The sequence below is a fragment of the Tachypleus tridentatus genome, chromosome 12 (assembly GCF_004210375.1).
Source record: "Tachypleus tridentatus isolate NWPU-2018 chromosome 12, ASM421037v1, whole genome shotgun sequence".
Taxonomy (NCBI): Eukaryota; Metazoa; Arthropoda; class Merostomata; order Xiphosura; family Limulidae; genus Tachypleus; species Tachypleus tridentatus.
The window spans coordinates 134341697-134362839 of NC_134836.1; the positions used below are offsets into that span (position 1 = coordinate 134341697).

At 36.9% G+C, this 21143-nt stretch overlaps 1 long non-coding RNA gene across 1 annotated transcript; it reads left to right on the forward strand.

Moving 5' to 3' along the window:
• Positions 1-10204: 10204 nt before the first annotated feature.
• On the forward strand, positions 10205-14759 carry LOC143234750 (uncharacterized). Its single transcript, XR_013018787.1, has 2 exons — positions 10205-10573; positions 14616-14759. It is a non-coding gene; the product is annotated as an uncharacterized LOC143234750 (long non-coding RNA).
• Positions 14760-21143: the final 6384 nt, after the last annotated feature.

Genomic DNA, 21143 nt, shown 5'->3' on the forward strand with positions numbered 1-21143 from the left:
TGTAACTCCAGTGACTGTCCAGCTACATGGTGGAAAAAAGAAGCACCAGGAAGAATGCAAAAGGAGTCTAGTCAAAATATTCAGAAGTTTACGTTTCTTACTGCGTCAAGGTTTAGCATTACGTGGACATACTGATACGGAGGGGAACTTCCTGCAGTTAATGAAGCTACTGGAAGAGGAAGATCCTGAGTTGACGGCCTACTTGTCCAAGAAAACCACATTCACATCACCCCAGGCTCAGAATGAAATAATGGAGATGTTCCGCCATCAAATACTGAGGAACATAGCACACGAAGTGCAGCAAAGTAAAATCTTTGCATTAATGGTTGATGGCACTCAAGATGTTACAGGTGCCGAACAGGAAGCAATATGTTTACGATACGTAGATGAGAACCTTGACGTCCATGAGACATTTCTTGGTTTGTACAGTGCTTCCAATACAACTGGTGAAACAATATCCTCGACTATACTTGATGTACTGACTAGAGTCAATTTACCACTGTCAGGATTAAGAGCACAAACTTATGATGGAGCTGCTAACATGAGTGGTGCGTACAGTGGATGCCAGGCAAAAGTAAAAGAGAAGCAACCGTCAGCTTTGTTTTTTCACTGCAGAACACACAAGGCTAATTTAATAACGCAACATGCAGTTGAAGCTTGTGAATGTGTTCGAGATTCTATCCAGTGGGTACATGAACTTGGTGTCTTGATTCAGAGGTCAAGCAAATACAAGACAATCTGAAAATATTGTATCGTCAGACAGCCACAATGGTCCAGTTAAGTACATCCACCCACTGTGTCCAACATGCTGGTTGTACCGCCTATCTGCAATTACATGTGCTAATGATAACTACAGTGACATTGTTGATTCTTTGTCTGAATTAGCAAATGAAAAATCAGATGTAGCAGTGAAAGCACGAGGTCTGCTGGACAGATTTGACAAAGGAAAGACAATTTTAGGATTGTTGATGGCTCAGCATCCATTAGCTGCATTAGAGGAACTAAACCGTGCATTCCAAGCAAAATCAGCGACACTATCTAGCATGATTGAAGCATTTGCAATGACAGTTGAGCAATTGCGGGTATTGCGAACATAGGAAAATTACAACAAGATATTTGATGAAAGCTGAGAAAAGGTAACTTCCCTGGATCTAGTGCCTATTGAACTACCACGTATTCGCAGACCCCCCAGAAGGATCACAGGTGATGGCTCAGCACACCATTCTGCAACAGCTCGAGATTACTACAGAAGCCAATATTTTGAATTTGTGGACACAGTCATAGAACATCTGACCACTAGATTCAATGTAGACAACAATGACTTGAGGCAATATCTTGCACTTGAGAACATGATCGCATCTGACAAGATTGACAACTCGGTTACAAACTTCTATCCACAAATCTCTGCACAACGGCCCGAGTTTCAGTTGCCCATGTTCAAAGGAACAACAAAAGTAGTATCTCTGAAAGGTGCGAAGGATGCTTACTGTAAAATGCATGAAACAAGCCAGCAGATGTTTAGTGAAGTGTTTCTTCTCATGGAAATTTTGCTTGTATGTCCAGTATCCAGCTGCAAATGTGAACACAGCTTTTCTGCATTAAGACAGTTGAAGACGTGGTTAAGGTCAACTATGTCTCAGTGCCGCCTCAACCATGTAGCAGTTTGTCACACTCACAAAGATGAGGCCGACAAGATAAATATAGAAGACCTTATGAAAGAATTCATAAACAGATCATCACAAAGGAGGTCTACGTTTGAGAACATGTAGACTAGAGGACTTCAATGAAAAGTATGGATAATTATGTGCTACATGCTATTGATGGCCTGACATGGCCAAGCGCGTAAGGCGTGCGACTCGTAATCCGAGGGTCGCGGGTTTGCGCCCGCGTCGCGCCAAACATGCTCGCCCTCCCAGCCGTGGGGGCGTTATAATGTGGCGGTTAATCCCACTTTTCGTTGGTAAAAGAGTAGCCCAAGAGTTGGCGGTGGGTGGTGATGACTAGCTACCTTCCCTCTAGTCTTACACTGCTAAATTAGGGATGGCTCGGTGCAGTGGATTAACAACCTACTCACCTTGTTGAAGAATCCGCAAGCGATTGTGGCTCTATGTTCATTAATGGAATTTAATGGTGATAACTAACTAATATTGTATTGATGTGTAATTTTCAAGAGTTCGCAAAGACATTGTAATTATTTTTATCAAACAACATGAACAGTGTTTCAGTAGATATAAACTTATCAAGGGTAATTACTAATTTTATTAATTATTGAAAACGCAATTCATGCAATGAAAGTTATTAGTAACCTTGTCAAGTATAATGGCCATCTTTTATACTGTGCAGTGTGCAGGAATAAATTCATGTGACAGTTAATTTGTGACACATTTGTCTTTATTCTATTAACATTTTGAAAACTGTTCACAACACCTCACTTATACAAACCTACATGGAAACCTTGAAATATCGTGGCAACAAGATCACTCTGTGACTGCATGTTTACAGCTTTCAGGTTCACGTAATCAGAGATTACCAATTTGCAAATTGAACAGTCCACATAAGTGGTTGCAAAAATCATTCCCCATCGGGTGTAAAAAAATCTACGCCCCTGATGACAACATTACAGAAAAGTGTTTTCTAAAAGTATGTATCAGGTCATCCCTTAAGTAATGCCCGATATTAGGTGCAGAAAAAGAGAAAGGGTTTTAAAGGCTTTAAATGTTATGTAATCAATAATGTATGTTCTATTATTATTAATTACTTCCTGCCAACGATTCACAAGCTTCTGAATGTCACTCCTATAAAATTCTTGGGGTATGGATGAAAAGAACGTAAAGAGGGTAGTTTTGACATCTTCATGTGTTCCAATCTTCATTCTATCAAGATAGTTCTGCAAACTTTAGAAAAAATGATAATCAGATGGTTAAAGGTCTGGAGAATAGGGGGGGATGTGGATGTTTTTCCCAATCCAGCTCTTTAGTTTTTGCAGATGTGATCCTTGCTTGACGATTGATCAAAGCAGGACTCTTTTCTCTCAGTGCAACATTCAAGTAATCTAACTGTTGACAACAGAAGTCTGATATAATCGGTACATCGAGTAGCAGCAACTCAAAGTGGATCACACCAACAATATTCCTCCAAACGCTTAACAAGACGTTTCTATTGTGGAGGTCTAATTTAGGCTGTGCTTTAGCCAGTTTACATGCACTGAGCCATTGTCTGCAGCACTTAACATTTTTATAATATATCCATTTTTCATCTCCAGTCACTATACTGTCCAAAAAAGGTGAGTTACGTTCATGAGGGTGCGGAAAAGTGCAAATGTCCACTCTTGCTCTAAGGTTGGCTTCTGTCAAATCATGGGGGACCCATTTTCCAAGTTTTGACACCTTGGAAAGGTGAACTGTTGAATGGGCTGAATTAAGCTTTTGTGCTAGTTCTCCAACTGTTACAGCACAATCTTCATGAAGTGGAGCCAGCAGCAAGCCATCATTACTCAACAGGACGACCTGAGCGTGATGCATCATTTAAGCTGTAGTCACCTGATCTGAACTTCTGAAACCACTTTCGACGTTTTCCTTCATTGGGAGACTCCACACCATAAACACCTTGAAAGTTTATTATGATTTCTGCTGCACTATTGCCTTTTTTAAACTCATAAAGCATTATGTGCTTAATGTGCTCCTCAGACACATCCATCTTCATAAGGGTTTATTTGATTAATCATCTGAAAAAGTGGAGTTAAGTTAGTTTCTTTTATTTGTCTGAACATTTTTATACACGTCCTATTACATTAAAGTCATTAAAGCCTTCTACAAAGAGAGAAATGATGATGCACTTCTGTATTAAATTTTAGGACATTACTTATGGGATGACCTTATATACGTTTACATGACAAATTCAAAAATATTCCATGTTGATATTTCAACATAAGTTTTTAATATTTATACATGCAGCTGACACTAATTATGGTTAAAAGTAACATATTGGCTATGACTATAAAGGGGCTTAGTAAAATGTGATGCAATAAAACAAATTATATCATTATAAAGTCAGCTGGGCATAACTTATATAAATCATATTAAATGAAATATATTTTTGCAAGCTGTATTCTCAATGAATGAATCTAGTATTTTGTTACAACCTCTACAACATCTGAAAGCAACCCATTGTAAAAGCCAACCACCATGCCAGAAATATAAAACTTTCTTAGTTTAAAATGAATCCTACCCTACCGAAATGTATACTTGTATTCCCTAGTCCTACTATTTTCACTTTTAAATATGAAAAAGATGATGCATCAATACTATCAATTCCCTTTACAATCATAAACACCTCAATCAGATCCATACTAACTCTTCGTTTTTTAAAGAGAAAACAATATGAGATATTTCAGCCTCTTCTCATATGACAACCCCTCCATTCCAGGCACTGTTCTAATAACTCTTATCTTAACAATTTCCAACAATTCGATGTCTTTCCGTAGGTAAGTAGCCTAAAAATAAACACAATATTCCAAATGTGGCCGAATGAGTGACTTGCACAATAAAATTACAGCATGTTTAGACTTATATTCACTATTTCTATACATACAATCCAAAATCCTATTTGCCCTACTACTAGCAACAGCACACTGCTTGGATGGATTTGGAGACTAGTGGACTATTACAACAAGATCCTTTTCCTTCGTAAGACTGTTAAGGTTATCCTCATCCAAATTACACTTATAATTCAAATTGTAATAGCCCACATACATTATCTTGCATTTATTATAATTATAACCCATCAGTCATTTATTTGTCCAGCTCACTAAATGGTCTAAATCCTTTTGTAAATCAGCAGCATCCTCTTCACAGGCAACAACACCCAAGATCTTAAATTCATCTGAGAGTCGTAATGACAGTAGAATGTGAGATTTGGTGATTTGAGTGTCGCAAAGGCCATAAATTTGTGGATTAGTCCCAGATAGGAGAAAAGGATGTGTTAAAAACTGTGATCAAAGCTAATTTAGTCAGAACAAACAACTTCCTTCTTTCGATCATTACGGAAACAAGACAGCTAAAGAAGAACAGAAAATTTGATCTGAAATAGCTTGCTATGACATTGCTCACTCCAAGTCAACAAACATGCTCTCCATTTCAGTCGTGGGGACGTTATTATGTTACGGTCAATCACATTATTCGTTGGTAAAAGAGTAGTTCAAAGTTAACGGTGAGTGATGATGACCAACTGCCTTCCCTATAATCTTTCACTGCTAAATTAGGGACAGCTAGTGCATATAGCCCTCGTGTAACTTTGTGTGATTTTTTTTTTAAAAATAAGCACAAGTTTGGTCCAGTTCAGTCTAAAGGGTCTCCTACCTTTCCTTTACATGGATAAAAACACAGAAATACGAAAGTTTTATACGAGTATAAAAAGAATTAAAATGAATTATGTCAAATTAGATGGAATGCTCCCGCTATTAAAGTTTATTATAGTTTTTACGTGATAAATATATATATTATGTAGTTGTAATATTTCCTAACAACATTTTCGACAATGGAAGGAAATGTAACGCGAATCCCACTATTCATTAGTAAACAAATAAACCGAGATTTTGGGTAGGTTAGTGACTTAATTGCCTTAATACTGACATAAGCTTTTCACTTCTTTGTACGAACAAAAAAACTGATATTTTTATATATACAGTATTCTCAACAATGTTACGTATTACAATTTCAAATAGCCTGAAACTTAGTCAAATAATAACTTAAATTTAGAAATTTAAAAAAATGTTGTTATGTCTCCAATGTATGGTATTTGCCAACAAAATTGATACACACAGTTTTTCTAATACAAACAATAACATAAATTACAAAAAGGGTGATTACAAATAATGATTTATGTACAACAGGTTTTACACACAATAACGAGCCCTTCACGTGGTGTGGAACTTCTTTGATGAGCAAATTAATCTTGAGTTGATGTAGATGCAATTCACTTAATAGAGAGTTAGCTAGTTCTACCTAATTCGTCGATCACACGTCGAGTTTTTCACAGCTGAAGTTATGTTTATATGCAAAAACGGCTCGCTCTTCTATGTAAAATGTTTTCTCAACCCAAACGAGCCGTTTTTGCATATAAATTTCTCAACAAGTGGGTTTCTCGACATCACTGAAGTTATGTTTGTTTATTTTCGAATTTCGCGCAAAGCTACAGGAGGGTTATCTGTACTAGTCGTCCCTAATTTAGCAGTGTAAGACTAGAGGAAAACAGATAGTCATCACCAGTCACTAAGGCTACTATTTTACCAACGAATGGTGAGATTGACCGTAACTTTATAACGCCCCCTCGGCTGATAGCGCGAGCACGTTTGGTGTGACGGGGATTACGAGTCACGTACCTTGGCCAGCTAAAATTACGTATTATTTTCATAAAAAATACTTATGTCTGATGTTAATTCGTTTTAGTTAAACTGTCTGTAATTTTCGAAATTTATAAACGTTCTTGGTCAAATATCTGAAGTTCTCGATTAATAAATGTTAATCACTGTCATAGAAAATAATACACATAAACTATTGTAACAGTTTTTAACACTAAGTTATTTCACTGAAATTACCTCTAACTATTTATTCTGTTCTATCACATAAAAGATGCATTAGCTGCATAAAGCTTACCAGACTAAAAATTCGCGAAAATTGTTTCATATGAATATCTGAAAGTACTGTAAATACGACGAAAATAATGCGTTTATTAATTACTAAACTCACTAGTTTCTATACTTTTTAATAATTGTTTAGGTATGGACGAATGGAAGTTTCCATATCAGAAGTAAACTTTTGTTTCTCAAGATGGCTGGTTTGGGTATTAAAACTTTTATTCAAATAAAGTAGAAAACAACGTTTCGACCTACTAGGTCATCTTCAGGTTAACAGTCACGAAGTAAATTTTTATTTTTTAAATAATCTTTAAAGAAACTAAAACCAATATTTATAGAATTCCTATATTTTAATCAGAGTAGTTATTGTGTATTGACATCAAGTCTTCACTTGTACATAAGTTTTCTAAGCTATAGAGTTGATTTATTCATTCTAAACCAGCATCCCGAGGTACTTGTACTAGGCTGTAAAGCAATCACCAATCATGTGCCCTTTTTATTCCATGCTGTATATATACACGTACTCATGTAAGCTGAAAGTGACATAACATAGTCGAAACGTTGTACATTTATAATGACGTTTTCGTCATTACCCAGACAAGCAGTTCTCAAACTTTTATTTTTCATATCGTAGGTTTCTTCTAATCAAATTTTTGCATATTATTATTGTCTTTTTTACAATATGTGATTAATAACGGCCTTTTCTGTAATCTCATTCTTAACCTGATGATAACATAGGGTTTTTGTATTTTTTCTTATAACAAAGCCACATCAGGCTATTTGCTCAGCCCATCGAGGAGAATCGAACCGCTGATTTTAGCGTTATAAATCCGGAGACATACCGCTGTAGGGCATGACATAGGGAGTCGAAATGTTGTTGCGTATTTTGTGTTTTTAAACTAAAACTTTTATATCCATATCAGCTGTCTTTGTTATGTTATTATTAACTAGTATAAAAATAACAATTTCTTAGTTTTGGAAATTGCATATTAATAAAAATGACGTACGTTAATTTCACACGACATAAGTCAAATCGGTTTGTTTGCTTTTGTTTTTTGGATTTCACGCAAAGTTACACGAGGATTATCTGCGCTAGCCATCTCTAATTTAGCAGTGTAAGACTAGAGGAAAGGCAGCTAGTCATTACCACCCACCGCCACCTCTGGGGCTACTATTTTATCAACGAATAGTGGGATTGATCTTACATTATAACGCCTCCACGGCTGGAATGGCGAGCATGTTGGGTGCGACGGGGATTCGAACCCGCGACCCTCAGATTACGAGTCAAATGCTTTAACCCACCCGGCCATGCCGGGTCCATCAATTTGTCATAATTATTTACACCTGTAAAATATTTACTCCCTCTTCATTCATTGTAGCGCAACTGAATAACAGCCCATATTTAATTACTACAACATGATATCAGAAAATGTATTTCAGAACGACTGATATGGATATTAACACTTTTATTAATCGGAACGGTATGGTCAGGTGGTTAAGGCGCTTGATTCGTATTTTGCGGTTTCGAATCCTCCTCACATCAAACATACTCGCCCTTTCAGCCGTGGGGGTGTTATAATGTGACGATCAACCTCACTATTCGTTGGCAAAAGAGTTGGAGGTGGGTGGTAATGACTAGCTGCCTTCCCTTTAGTCTTCCACTGCTAAATTAGGGGACAGCTAGCGCAGATAACCCTCGAGTAGTTTTGCGTGAAATTCAAAACAAGCGAAACTTTTATTAATAAAGCAGAGAACAACGTTTCGACCTTTCTAGGTCATCTTCAGGTTGTCAGAAAAATGTTTAAGAAGTCTTGGTACAAAACGATAAAAAAGCAAACAATTCTATAATCCGATCTCGTTTGAATAGTGTGTATGTTTTATTGTAGCAAAGCCACATCAGGCTATCTGGTGAGCACACCAAAGGAAATCGAACACCTGATTTTAGCGTTGTAAATTCGTAGACTTATCAGCGGTACCAGCGGGTACTCACATTTAAAAGGTGGACATTTCTTCTTCAAGGGCAAACCTAATTATTACAGCAATTATGTATTAAATCACGGAAGAAATAAAAGCCGTACAGATGCTGTTTTGTGTAACTCTAAATATTTAAACACATATAATCACATCTTAATCTTCTTTCAACCTGAATATGCGTGTTTAATTTTTAAAGAAATATTTTTAAAATCACTCGGGCACTTATTAAAAAATATCAAAAATAAACAGAGAAGTGCACAATAAGTATGGAATGGTCTAAAATGCAAGAGCAACTTGCAGAATTTTAAAATCCTTTATGTTCGAGACGAAATATGCGAAAACGATTAGATATCTTCCGACTTTCCAGAAATTCAAATGAAAGATTCAAAATGCTTTGATTTTATCAAATATTATTTTAGTTCCAATGATGTCATTAATCAATTTCAATACATAATTAATGAGAACAAACGTTTATAGTTCCTTCTAATGCTACTTCATTCTCAATGCCCAAGTTTTTTAACAAACCACTCTCTTCAGCTCACATATGAAGTGACATTTCCATAAGAACATCTTGCGGTGTCTCGCCATTCTCTTTATTTACTGGCTTTTAGATCTTTTTCGCCACTGCATGGACTTAATGGGGCCTATTGATAATTTTATTATATGTATAATTACATCGGATGTAGGACCCACAAAAATTATTAGCCTCTAGGCCCACATAACCTTAAATACACCACTTACTCCATGTCTACTTTTGGGAATAACATAGCAATTTTTTGCTATATATACAACCGGAAGGTCATAAAGTAGACACATTTAATAGTTCTCGCAGCTTCTGTTCTTTTTATATTTGTGTTCTTCACTTTGCCCTAGCCTTCTCGTAACTTCGGTCATATTCGCGTTACGCAAAAATGGATTTTGAAACAGATGAATTTTAACATACGGCAGTATTATACAGTTTGCCCCCCGCTAGTACAGCGGAAAGTCTACGAAATTACAACGCTAAAATCAAGGGTTCGATTCCTCTCGGTGGGCTCAGCAGATAGCCCGATGTAGCTTTGCTATACGAAAAACACACACACACACATGCTATAAGAAAAACACACACAAGGGATAAGTGTGTTAAGGCGTTCGACTCGTAATCCGAGGGTCGCGGGTTCGAATCCCGGTCGCACTAAACATGCTCGCCCTCCCAGCCGTGGGGGCGTTATAATTTTACGGTCAGTCCCATTATTCATTGGTAAAAGAGTAGCCCAAGAGTTGGCGGTGGGTGGTGATGACTAGCTACCTTCCCTCTAGTCTTACACTGTTAAATTAGGGACGGCTAGCGCAGATAACCCTCGAGTAGCTTTGCGCGAAATTCAAAAACACACACACAAACACATTATGCGGTTTTATGGTAATTTACTGCGCAAAAATTGATCCTACTATTTTAATTTTTACGATGAAAAATCTGTTATTTTAGATTGGTTGCTGACAGCTCGTGATCTTAATAAAAACAAACAGTTATTAAGGATATGTAATTTATTTATATTCGAATATTGTTCTCTAAATTTTCAAATAGCCTTAATATTTTAAAGGAAGGTCATACAGGACAAGCGACTGATGCGCATTCTACCGGCATTTGTTTAATAAGAAAGGTGAGAGGTGTTAGTCTTGGAGCTAAAAACAAGTTATAAGCCTGTAAAGAGTTATTTTCTGGGGTTGAACCGTTTTCTTCTCATTTCACCATGTTGTTTGCTATTCGTTCTGCTTCTCAATCAGGGTCACTTATTTTACGAAATACTTTTATTCCGAAACGCACTTTAGTAGTAGGGCCTCCTCGTAATCGCATCTCATTTACCGAAAAAGTGGTTTTAGGAGGAGTTATGGTATCCCTGATATGTGCTATACCCGCGTGGATCATGACTCATCTTCAAGATTACAAGAAAAGGGAATAGTCGGAAATGTTTTATAGAGTAATAGGTAATGTAATGAAGTACATTTTTAATTGTCGTGCTTTAGGTACTATTCTAACACTAAAGAAAAATTTCTATTTACATGTATACTCATATTACGTAAGCAAAGTTGCTAATACTTGATGACCAGAAACACATAATCTCAGTAATTAAAAAGGTGGAACTTAAAGCGCAAAAGCTAAAGAGCCATAAAGTGAATTTTCAGACAAAGGTTCCATTGTTATTGAATAGAAAATAAATTACACTGTATTTTTCTTTAATATTATTAGTACTAGTAACGTGTATATTACCATGTCGTGAAAGATTAATTCTACAACTGAAATAAATGCCTTAGCTTGTATGTGTCTAAACTGAGGTCATTTCCAGTAAATATGATTCCTATAAAATAATAAGTTGCTGCATATTTTTTAGGAATGGTAAGAAGAGACATTTCATTAAATTGGGTATGTTCTTAAGAATTTCCTAATGTCATAACATTATTTAGTACATACTTTTGTTCTCAACGATTTGTAAAAATTGAGTACACCAAGTGAACACTCTTCTCTAACTAATTAAAATTTTCATATCCTTCTATGTTGTGTTGGTAAACTGTGTATAAAATATGTTATCATTCAATTAATAGTAAAGAGATGTAAATTACTTATATTAAAAAAATCCCAATTGTCAGAAAAAAACCACTTAAAAGCTTTCTTTATAGTTATCCATAAATGGTAATATGAGTCTGATCCATAAATATTGTTCTTTAAATCTAAGAACATTAGTTTTGTGCTCTACAGATAACTTCAGTTTTACACAAAAGAGGAAAGTTTTTAAAATGAAGGTTAAATGGGCAATAATTTTAGTGTAATTTTGGAGGAATAATTACTATAGAAGGTAGTATAACTAAACATTTAGTCCATCAGACTTCTCTACAATAGGGTAGGTTTGGAACTATTCTTGTAGACAGCTGTTTCGTTCTGGGCCTATACTTTATTACAGTGGTACTGTGAACATTATCTACATTGAGTTTACAAGAATAAAATGTCAAAATAAGAGAAACATTCACTATCTCAACTGAGAGGAGAATTAAAGAAGGAATAAACAAAATTGTGAACAAACTAAGAGCTAGTAGATTGGTAGATTAATTTTCTTACTGCTAGAAGGTAAAGCATATCATGAAAGATCATAAACTTTTGATACTATGAACTGTGTATAATAATGCATTAAGTAATTCATATGTTATTTTAAAACTATCAAATTGGAGACAAGAATTGATGTCAGAGATACCAACTTTTCAATTTTGGTTAGAGACTAGGTCCTACAAATGACTGCTTATAATTTTATAGTTAACTTCATGCAAGGACATGCATAAGCTACCAAGGAGGCTAACAAATGTAACACTTTAAGCTTTTTAAAATGATTAACTGTAAGGAAATGTGGCATTAGAAAAATATGAAAAAACCATTGGAGCAAATATTTTTTGTTTGCATATGTGCCCATATTTTACCTGAGTTATTGATTTAAAAAACAAAAACCTTTGAAAGTAAAATACCCTTACAATACAAGGCAAGAAGACAGTATTCCATCTTATGTAAACTATATTAAGTTAGGTCAACACAAGTTGCAGCTAGTTCAGAATCATTACTACGAAGTTCATTTGTGTACCAGTATTGTTATGTATACAAAAGAAGGTTTAAAACTTATCTGTTGAAAGGAATGATAAATTTCTTAATACAGTATTAAAAAATAAGATCTACATTTATAAAAACTGTTTTATGTTTGTTTTTATATAAGAACACTTTTACGAAAGTAAGTGTTATTGTGATTTAAATATTTTCTTTTAACAAAAGACAAGTTATTTGTAATAGTATTATACAGTATCACAGTTCAGAAATATGCATGAAATATACACCCAAGATTAATGGTTTACAAAGGTTTGTCTATTAATCACATTTTTCTGCACTTTGATTTGTGGGGAAGGGTACAATACACTGAAATGACATAATATTTTAGTGGCTATTTCTGATCACAGATTCATTGAACAGTTTGCCTACACTTATTATATGCTTGAAATTTGTATGCAAAATTTTAATCATATTTTGTTTGAGCTGAAAAACGTCCACCAATATATATAATATTGTAGTATCCCAAACTCTGAAGATGACTTTTATAAATTATAATTATTTTGATACATGGACTACTTGTTACTTGTTTTAAACTGTAAAACAGCATTATATTTACTCTTCAAAAAAAGAAATGCAAAAGGGATATTTTTGTTATTTTAAAGAGAAATATATGTAATAACGTTACAAGCTCAGAGTATGTGATGTTACACGTGTTAAGGCACTGATTGTCAGACCAAAATGACAATAAAAGTTGTGCACTTTGAAAACGGAGGAAAACATCGGATTTTTCGCCAAAATGCATTTGTGTCCAATAAATTTGTTTGAGAGACCTGCATGTTCTGCAAGTACAACATGTGCAAAATCCCTATAAAAATGACGGGTTCTCGGTTTCCATAGCTCAGTGTTAAGCCACCGACACACAATACAGTTACACCAAGACTGACTGAAGCACAATGCAACAATTCCATTGGTCGCTTGGAAGCAGGCGAATCTCGATCAGATGTTGCCAGAGCTGTGAATGTCCACCCAAGCACCATCACAAGGCTATGGAATCGTCACCAACAACATGGATCAACTCGTGACCATCCATGATCTGGCAGACCTTGTGTGACCACACCCGCACAAGATCGCAACATCCGGTTACGTCACCTTCAGGATAGGACCACCACTGCAATGTCTACTGCCTCAACCATACCAGGCCTGCGTAGGATTTCTGATCAGACCGTACGCAACCGTCTACGAGATTCTTCGGCCCCATGTGCAACCCATCATGGTGAACGTCAACGACGTTTTTCAACATGACAACGCCCGTTCTCACACAGCCCAACTCACCACTGTCTTCTTGAGACACCACAACATCAATGTTCTTCCCTGGCCCTGATCACCAGATTTAAACCCCATCGAACATCTTTGGGACGAGTTGGACCGACGTCTGCAATGGCGACAACCTCAACCGCAGACTCTACCTCAGCTTGCAGCAGCTTTGCAGGCTGAGTGGACAGCCATTCCATAGGATGTAATTCGTCATCTCATCGTTTCCATGGGCAGGAGATGCCAAGCAGTTATTGATGCTCACGGGGGGCATACTCGTTACTGACGTTAAACTTCACTAATGAAGCGTGGACTTCGCCTTTGCAGACTTTGGATGTTCAGCAGTGAATGTGCAAGGTTTCACACGTTATACAGAACTACCCGGAATAAACTTGTTAACAATTTGTTTCATATTTTGCCTTTTGCATTTCTTTTTTTTGAAGAGTATATTACAACTACTAGCACTTAGCAATTCCCTCAGTTAGATAGTTGTTTAAAAATTCAAACCCATTGTTACCCATTTAATTTTTATTTATTGTGAATACACTAACTAAGTCATATATAAAAGCATGTTATATTATTCTTGAAGCTTGCTCAACTCTGCCAGTTTTGTTTAAATGAGTGATATTTTTGTTCCTGTTTCATGTATACAAGAATGTTTTGGTGGGGAAAATGCTTTATTAAGAAAAATTAAGACAAAAATCTCATCTTCAAACAGTGAAAGTAATTTCAATTTGGCAAAGGTTGCAAATTTGTTGTGCACAAAACATTTTATGATAAAATGTAGTTCATTTAATGTAATGCATTTTCTTGCTAATTTACTTTCAACTTTTTTTTTATTTTAATGACTAATTCTCTCTCTCTCTTATTTTAATTTCATTGTTTTACACATATCTTGCTTTCAAGTGTAGTGATCGTCAAAACCCTAAATATGGCTGTCTAATGTAATTAAAGGAAACTTGTTTTAATCCACAACTGCATAATTAACATTAGCTTTTGTGAGAAATGAAATTACAGAACCTTGTAGATGCTATTTAAGAATCATCTTTAGCTTTACAATATTCTTAATTATTCTTTTACTGTCTGGTTCACAACAAAAATGGTAACCATGGACATTATTTTTCTTGTATACAGATGTCTAGGCCTATTCCTGGAGAGATTTAAGTTGGATAACTTGCTACTGACAGCCTTTTTGAAGATTTCCTTTCTAGCTAGTGGAAAATTCCAAATTTTTGAAATGTACATGATAAAATAAAATATAAAATGATTCTGACTAAATGGTTGTTTATTATAAGTTCTGTTAAGTAAAAACTACAAACAGTCACTGAATGTTATATACCTGTTGCCTCTGCATCATTAATATTGGCTAGAAAGTTAAAATTTTTTGTCTCTCAGGCAAAGATTTGCTTTGTAAGTAAGACACTAGGAGGAATCTTTTCCCCATTTAGACACTAAATTGTCTACATTAGTTTTGATTAAATAAAGAGATGGTAAAAACTAATACTATATCATAAAGTACTACAATAATCAACTTGCTAATATCTAGCATTGGTAGACAGTGAACTATTTGGTATAGCCTTGCACATAGTACAAGCTAGCACTGACTTAACTTAGCGGTCACTGCTTACATCTCAGAATGTATGGATGTTACCTTTTACTCGTGCGAGTGTTGAGTTACGTGATAGTTTAAGTTTTCAGAAAGTAAGATTAATGTGCAAGTTATTGTGTGTACTTGATAAGGATCATTTGCCAAAAGACTACAGTATCTAAAGTAAGAAATAATGCCAACTTCATTCCTCACAATAATAAACCATGAGTTTGTTCTTTTAAAATTACAAATAATTACTTTCCTTCTTTAAGGTTTTAAAGGCAATATGAATATTGTGATGAAAACCCTCAGTGTATTGTGTTAAGTAATTTTAGCATGACACTTTTATATTGTCTATGCATATTGACCCTACCATTTTTTGTAGTGAACCACTTAAAAATATCCTAATTTATATGTAAAGTAAAATAATCACTTTTAACTGTAGTTAAATTGAATGTTATGAAGAAAAACATTATGCAAAAATTAAATGTTTTGGTTTGTAAAGTTCAACCTTTTACAACTATAAATAGATGTTTGCTGTGGCAAGTAAAAGAAAACTAAAGACACCATCTCTAATAACTAATAATCTTTACAGTGCACAAGCATACAATGACTAGATGTAGTTAAACAACTAAATATTTATTATAACTGGCCCTTTATCTGAATGTGGCTTATTTGCATATATATAAGCCAATGTTGAACTTGAAATTTCACTTTATTATCAGTAACCTTGAAATAAGAATGTGGCATATAGCACCTAACTTTTATATTTACTTCATAACTAAATATTTAAAAAATTCTCAATTTCTTCTAATAAAAACTTCTGTTTCCAGAATTTATAACTCAATGTTTTGCTTTTAAAGCTTTATCTGGAGTTATCAATAACTGGACAACTTTGCGAATCCAACCTTTGATGAAGATGTAATAAAAAATATTGAAATAATAGCTATGTTTTTGGAAATAGCATAACAGAAGTCCCTGCAATGTTTGTTTGCCAAGCGTGGGGAGCCGTGAAGGGGAGGAGAGGATCCTGGTGGTTGAGGGGTCCAACTCTAACGTACCATGTTGGCCTTGAATTCCTGTAGACAGGCTGCTTTGGGGTGGCTCCCCTTGGGTCATCTGGCTGGTTTGCTTGACCTAGGGTCAACCAAGTACCAGTGTTGGATGTTCTCAACAGGTGTTGTGGACATTGTATCTGATGCTGGTGTTTGGGTATAGCGCTCATGAAACCCTGGCATTGCTGCACTGTCCTTGTTTGGCATTGTAATGCATCTCCTTGTAGGGCTCCATGGTTGGTGGGGTTAGTGGGCACTGAAATATTCCTTTTTTATTATAAATTCTCCAAATAAAAACTTGAATAGTGAAAAACAGTCCATAGATAAACGACCACATTTTGAAGATTCTGAGCAACACTCTTCAACAGCTGTAACACCTGCTGTACCTCATTTTTATACTACATTATTTCAGACAAACATTTAGGGCAAATGCCTCCCTTTTTCATTCAGAAGGGACTTGCTGGCTCTCCAAAGTCAGTAAAGAAGCTTTGCTCTGGTGACATATTGGTGGAAACATCCACCTCTCAGCAATAACTCCTCTTGATGAATTCAAAGTAGCATCATGTGTAACCTCAATAGGTATATCTCCAATCACCTTTGAATGCAAGAGGAGTTCACTGTGTCGAGATCTGGATGCATAAACTCCTTGAGTGGAGAAACCAGCAAGGCATATCTCCACTCACAAAGATGGAATTATGATGCAGACCAATGTCCTCATTCTGACATTTACATCATCACGTCCACCTGCCACCATCAAGACAGGTTATCTTAATTGCAATGTATGGCCATTCATTCCCAACCCTGATGGTTCCAGTGTCAGCAGTTCAGTCACTCAAAGATGTCATGTGGTGGTTCTTTGATGTGTGCTAGTTGTGGTGGCAAGGACCACAATGCCTATGAGTGTGAAATGGACCCTCGTTGCATTAATTGCAATGGATCTCACCCGTCCTACTTTTGTTCTTGCCCTAAGTGATAGGAAGAAAAAGAGGTGCATCATTTGAAGACGATTCATAACATTACTTACCCTGAGCCTTGAAAGTTGTTGTCCACCACTTCATTTCAGATGTTTGCTACTGCACTTTGTTCCACTACTACAGTGGGAGTGCAGACAAATCTCTGTGCCTCCAAAAGAATCGTTCTCTAACCATATGAAAAGTCTTTTGACTCCCATAGTTTAAAAGTTGATGAATCAACACCCATCTCTGTCTCTAACATTCAGTCCAGAAAACCCCAAGATCCACTTTCTTTGGTTCTGGGTACGGGCATTTTCTCAGGTACATCTCCCACTCCAGGATGCAAAATGATCATTTGTTCACCTTCTCAGTCGCTGGAATCCTCTTCCAACGACAAAGACCTGCTCAATCAACCCAACACAGGATCCATGGAGATTGACAGACCTCCCTTGAATAAAGATAGTAAAGAGAAAAAGATGTGGTCAAAAACAGAAGGGCTTTCCACCCAATTCAACTGCACATAAATAAAAATGACCACCTTGATACAATGGAACTATTGAGGTTTACGTTCTAATCTGGATGATATCAAAACACTGATTGCACTGCAAAATAATTTTTAAAAGTTTTGCTTCCTGAAAAGTTTTTGCTGATTGTGATAGGTACTTGGTGGGTATGCACAAATATAGTTTTGGGTTTGCTTCATCACGTAGGAACCGAGAAACAGACAGTTAACTGTTTACCGGCAATAAAGTATTTAATTGAGTATATGTTTCTAATATGCTATTAAGTTCAATATAATTAAAAGTGTTTTGCATCTGATTTTCATTTGTATTCAATGTCTGGTGCATCACGTTGCAGTGTCCAACGATAGTCAGCAAGCACTGACGGATTCCAGTTGCCATGATGTCGTTTTCCTTTGTAGCAATGTCCTGGTGTACCAGGAACGGTACGTGGTGGGCAAATTTGGATTGATTTTCATGATCAGCAGCCCAAAATCTATAAGGAACACCCAACAGTGTTTAAGAAGCAAAAACTTTGTTGTGCAGCATATTTAAAGAAATTATTATTTAAACAAGAAATTAATATTTAATCAAAAAACATTTTTCTGCCTTACTCAGGTTTTAATTTGCAGTGTTTGTTTGCAGTGCTGCTTCCTACCATCCTGTATGTCTTTCTTTCCTTACACGAAACATTTCTGAAACCTGCTGATACAATCACCTTTCAGCGGTTTTCTTTTTACAGAAATGGCATGCTGTGTGATGGACAAGTGGTGCTGTCGGTTGATCAGCACGTGCCCACCCTGTCTTTGCCACTCGACACACCCTTGGAAACAGTAGCCATCTGTGTTTCCTTTGGTCATACCATCACTGTTTGTTCTCTATACCTGTTGCCTGGAGAAACCTATGATCAATCAGACCTTGATGTTCTCATTGAACAGTTGCCGTCTCCCTTTTCAATCCTGGGTGACTTTAATGAATATCATCCTCTCTGGGGAAGTGCTAATATTGATAGGAGGGTATGCTCTCTGATCACAAACTTTCTTTTTTCAATAGTGGTTCTTCTATTTACTTTCATGTGCCTGTCAGTCCTTTACAGCTGTTCATCTCTCAATTTGCTTCCCTGCACTATTCTCCCAATTTTTATGGAAGGTTGACAATAATCCACGAGGCAGTAATTATTTTCCTATAATTTTGAAAGAAACTAGCCGTGGTCAGTGCCACCAGACCTGGTGCAAGCTGGATCAAGCAAATGCCTTCTTTGACTGCTCTTGCAAACTTGATCCTACCATTGCCTGTAAGTCATCAATAGAGGACTGTGTGGCAGCAATAACTCACTGTATTATACAAGCAGCTGCTCAATGTATTCCTAAAACCTCAACACGTTTTCCATGATATTCTCGTCTGTGGTGGAATCCTGCCACATGGCATGGAAGGCTGAAAAACGAGACTTGGAATATTTTTCGTTAGTATCCCACACTCTCAAACTGCATTGTTTTACAACGAGCCCGTGCACATGCTCGATGGGAAAGACGTCAAAGCCAGAAGGAATCTTGGATTAAGTTCACAACCAGCATATTCTCTACCACCAGTTCCAAAGTAATTTGGGACAAGATTCAAAAGGTCAGTGGGCAATATCACTCTGTCCCCCTCTCGATCTTACTCTCTGATGGCCAGGAAGTGGCTGATACCCAGAGTATCACCGATACTTTAGGTGATAGCTTTTTGTGGGTATGTAGCACTTCTGCTTCTTCTTTCCCCTTCCTCAGCCATCAAGACTCGGGCAGAGCAACACCTCTTTCCTTTCCAGCTGATTGTCTCCATGACTATAATCTTCCCTTTACACTGGTGGAGCTCAAACTGGCCCTTCATCAGTCTGGCAGTACATTGGTTGGACCTGATGACATACACTATGAGATGCTGCACCATCTATTTACTACTTTTCTTGCTATCCTTCTGGTTGTTTTTAACCAGATCTGGCAGGAGAATGTTTTCCTTATGCCTGGTGCCAGGCTATTGTTCTACCTTTCTCTAAGCCTGGGAAGGACCTCAAGATTCCTTCAAACTACCATCCAATTGCTTTGATGATCTGTCTCTCTAAGACCTCAGAGAGGATGGTTAATGCTCGTCTTGTTTGGTTCCTCGAATCAAAGAACCTCCTCTCGCCCACCGAGTGTGGGTTCCGACGACAGCACTCCAGCATGGATCACCTGATTTGACTTGAACATCAATCAGACACCTTTCTCAAACAACATCTTGTTTAAATATTCTTTGATGTTGAGAAGACTTATGATACAATATGGAGATATGGCATTTTGCGAGACATTCATATATATTGATTACGTTGCCATTTGCCCATTTTTAATGGGTATGAGATTCCAAGTTTATGCAGGTTCGACACCTTCCTGTTCTTTTCTACAAGAACTTGGAGTCCCTCAGGGCTGTTTTTTGAGTGTCTCATTTTTCAGTATAAAGATTAATGCCATCACTGAACAACTCATCTATTACTGTTACAAAATGGCTCTGTGTCAATGACTTTCACATCTCATGTTAGTCATCGAACATGAGGTATATTGAGCGACAGCTACAGACTGCCCTCAGTTGTTTACTGAAGTGGATCATGGCAAACGGCCTTAACTTCTCTCTTTTTGAAAACGTTTGTATGAACTTTTGCTGCTGACGGGGTATTCACTCTGATCCTGTACTCCGTGTCGACAAAGTTGTGCTGCCTGTAGTCCCTGAGACAAAGTTCTTGGGGCTTATCTTTGATCGTAAGCCGACCTTTATACCACACATCAAGCAGCTATGGGTCAGATGTACAAGAGCACTGAACAGCCTTCATGTCCTCTCTACCACCGCTTGGGGAGCAGATCGATGTTCTATGCTAAAGATATATTGTGCTCTCATTCAATCAATATGACTATGGATCACTGGTCTACAGCTCTGCCAGACCATCGGTCTTAAAGATGCTAGACCCTATTCATCATCAAGGATTTTGGCTCTGCACTGAGGCTTTCTGTCCTTCCCCAGTTCAGGGGTTAAACATAGTCTCATGAACCATCTTTGCACCTCTGCTGTTTGCAACTCTCCTTACTATATGCTTCAAAACTTCGTTCCTTACCAAAGCATCCCACCTGGTGTTGTGTTTTCCTTCCTCAGTGGGCCATACTTTTTCAGAACACGATGACGATCTGCCATTGCTTCTTTTGACCTGCGTATTCAGGTGCAGTTGGATGAATTGGGTCTGCCATTGGATAATATTGCTGTATCCACTGGTCAGCCCTTCCCACGATGGCTTCTTACGGTCCCCAAATGTGACCTATCTTTAAGTCATCTGAGAAAAGCAGACACTTCCAATTGGAAATACTCTGTTATGTGCAGAACATCTTTCTAACCATCCTCCCATTCCTATTTTTACAAATGGTTTGAAATCAGGTGACTGTGTGGCCTCACCCATGGTTTGTTGTGGTTCAGTTGCTGTGTGCAAAATCCCCTCTACAGTCTCTGTGTTCAATGCTGAACTGTATGCCATTTTTCGTACCATAGATCACATAGAAGCTAAGCAGTAC